The sequence below is a fragment of the Panthera leo genome, chromosome A2 (genome assembly GCF_018350215.1).
Source record: "Panthera leo isolate Ple1 chromosome A2, P.leo_Ple1_pat1.1, whole genome shotgun sequence".
NCBI classification, from domain to species: Eukaryota; Metazoa; Chordata; class Mammalia; order Carnivora; family Felidae; genus Panthera; species Panthera leo.
This window is the reverse complement of record NC_056680.1, coordinates 130689392-130692698: the sequence shown is the minus strand read 5'-3', so window position 1 is coordinate 130692698 and position 3307 is coordinate 130689392. Positions and strand designations below refer to the sequence as shown.

The window sequence follows — 3307 nt, the reverse complement described above, 5'->3', positions numbered from 1 at the left end:
TTGCCAGGGGCATGGGGGTGGGGGATGGGTGAAATAGATAAAGGGGATTAAGACTCTTATCTTGATTAGCAGTAAGCAATGCATAGAATTGCTGAATCATAGTCACTATATTATCTACTTGAAACTAATATAACATTGTGTGTTAATTATACTGCAATAAAAATTTTTTCAAAAAAGCAGGGTTATCAAGGCTGACTCTATCTTTTTACACTCAGTACTTTATTGAATGCTGCTGCCAGTGTGTATAAAAGAATTACCCCTGTGAAATAGAAATTTATGAAAATTTAAAGTAGATGTTAAGGACTGATAAAAGTAGAAGTTTGTATAGTATAGCATGTGTTATAGGGATAAGCTTTTGTACAGGCTTCAAATTTAGTCCTCTTTTGAATATTCACTGGTTCATGAAAAGTGGTTTAGAAAACCATCCAAAGATTCATACAAAAATGAACAGACATTCTGGAGTCTGAAGAAATTTATACTTGAAGATACTCCAGTCAGCAGGGGGTCATGTTGAGCATTCTGCAGACAGAATTGTTTCAAATCTGTAGCTGCCTAGGAAACCTTCACGTGGTTGAGCCTGACTAGGCTACCAGTTAGAACTGTTGAACCATTTTCTTCATAGTGGTGATGGTGGAGGAACCAGACATTGTGCTCCAGAGAGCCAGTAGATTCATCAGTGGTGGACACATAGGTCAGGCAAGGCTGACTCTCTACCAAAGGAAGCCAATGACTTCAACAACACAAAACTATCCATGGTTCTGAATTTCCAGCCTCTACACCTGATTCACCAAGGATGATTAATTGGGGAGCTAGAAATGAAAAGACTGAATTTCAGAAGTTAACAAATAAATAAATATGACTACTTGTGAGAATTTACGTATGAATGTGCTCAAAGCTTAAATAGAAAATACAGGTAGGCATACAGTAAAATAAGCTCCTCCTATATCAAAAGGCAATAATTTCACCATAGAATTTTGGGGGTTAGCAAAATTTTTCTGAGCAGAGGGATACCAAGATGGAGGTAGTACTTAAGAATTTTAATTTATGTTGGTATAGAGTGAAAATTGTGCAAATCATGTTTTAAATCACTGAATCCATAACAACATAATCCAATTTCATTAGGACCTTTGTCAATGCTTTGTCCCTAATGACTCAGTAATAACCAGAAAGAATATAAATGCTGGACTTTAGATATAAGACATTTCAATTGTCTTCATGCAGCGGAATTAGTGTAAATTGAGCTTTCCTTGGAATTCATACACAAATGTTAAGTTTCCAAATGATTCATTTTAATGATATTAATACCTATGAGTTCACAGATCACATATGACCAAAGATATTTATACTTAAAGATATAGAAGTTACTCACATTGGTTATATGGGATTATTACAAAATTCTCAAGGGTGTATTGACTGATACAAAGATTAATAAGAGCAAAGACAAATAGATATAAATCAGATGCACACACAATGTTCCTTATAAATGAAATAAGTAAACTACTTTTTAAACCATTATTTTTATCTTTTCTTATCTAAATTTAGATAAACATCAAGATATTTTTGGTAAGGTTAAGAAACAATGATCACAAATATCTCTGAAATAAACTCTATTTATCTTCTAGTGACATATTTCCCTTAGCAATGAAATACTCTCTTTGGGGGGAGACTCTCAATTTAACAAAATTTTCTTTTCTCATTTAAAATTGAATACTAACTCAACTAATCTGGACACTAGGGATGATGTGATGTCTTTAATTTTTTCATATAATGATATGTATGTGTGGTAAGAAATACTTTGCTAAACTTCAAGTTTTGTTTCAGAAGATAAAAGTTTATTTGGGCACTGTTCCCAGAAGTTCCTTTGGGGGAAAATGACACATTTCAAAATTGCTGAGTTCCAATTGCATTTGGTTAAAATAATAACTTTGGAATAATAATTTTTTGTGTCTCTGTTTAAAGAACTGTCCTGTGTACCTGAGTTCAGATTTCAGAAATGGCAAAGTATGTGGACTCCAGGATGTAGAAAGTCATAGCTAATAATAAGCTTAAGTGTTGAATTGTAACATCAACCAAACATACTCACATGTCTTTCTTTATTTGAGTTTAGGAACAGTGCTCTCCTCATCAAAAATAATGAAAACCAGATACCTCGGTAGCACAGCTGGGTTTAGGACAAACATGACACTAAAAAATATCTACTTCTATCCTGAAGCAGAAAATGATGTCTTCTTAAAAATAAAATCCTCTTATGGCAGCAAGATATACAATTATATTGTAGTGTTAGTTGCTACATCCACTTCCATAAGTAAATTAAGAGAGACAGAAATGATCCCAGAAGAAATATAAGGACTGAGTCTGGTAGGGCTGAAGGATGTAATTGTCTTTCCACATGACACTAACATTTTTCACAGAAAAGACAATATTGAAATATTTGCCAATGATAAACAATGTTAGTTAGAATTCAGTGGTTGACAAAATATCAGTTTTAAAAGTTGCATATAGAGTCAGGGCACCTGGGTGGCTCAGTGGGTTAAGCGTCCAACTCTTGGTTTTTGCTTAGGTCATGATCTCACAGTTCATGGGTTTGAGCCCCACATCCGGCTCTGTGCTGACATGTGGAGCCTGCTTGAGATTCTCTCTCTCTCTGCCTCTCCCCTGCTTATGCTCTCTTTCTCTCTCAAAATAAATAAATATTTTTTTTTAAAGTTGCATATATAGTCAAACATTTCCTAGCGAAGGTATAAGTAGGATGTTAGGAACACTCTTGAAGGCTTTTACTCTCCAGATATAAAAGCCACTTAGAATGTATTATAAAAGTTTGAATTCTTAACATTTTCCAAATAAAACAAAAATGGCAAAGCATTAGATTCATTTTTATGCCCACTTAGTCAAAATTCAGTAAAAAATCTATTCTCCATTGCCAAGAGAAAGATGTTGAGGAAAAGGAGTGCATAAGTCATGATGTTTTAATGAAGTGTTTGCTCCTGGGAATTTTTTCTTTTTTTTTAAAGGGATATCTGAGGATTAAAGGGTTAGATCAAACTCATAGTACTAACAGTGTTTAGCTTTTCTGTTAGGGATTCTGGTCTAACATTAGTGATGTTGTTTTCAATGGAAAATTAAGTTATTACTGACATTAAAGAGAAAAATATAACACTTTAAAAGAGTTCAAGTATTCTGTTTGAAATAATGCCAAAATAATTACATTCTATACATCTGTATCTAAAGCACACAATACAATCAAAATATTAACTGTAAATGTTCATAACTCATTCAAAGATTTTTTTCCCCAAACTCAACGTCAACA

The 3307-nt window shown here is 33.4% G+C and overlaps 1 pseudogene; it reads right to left on the bottom strand.

Annotated features, from left to right (window-relative positions):
* Positions 1 to 200: 200 nt before the first annotated feature.
* LOC122213530 lies at positions 201 to 647 on the bottom strand (annotated as a pseudogene).
* Between the last annotated feature and the right edge of the window lie 2660 nt (positions 648 to 3307).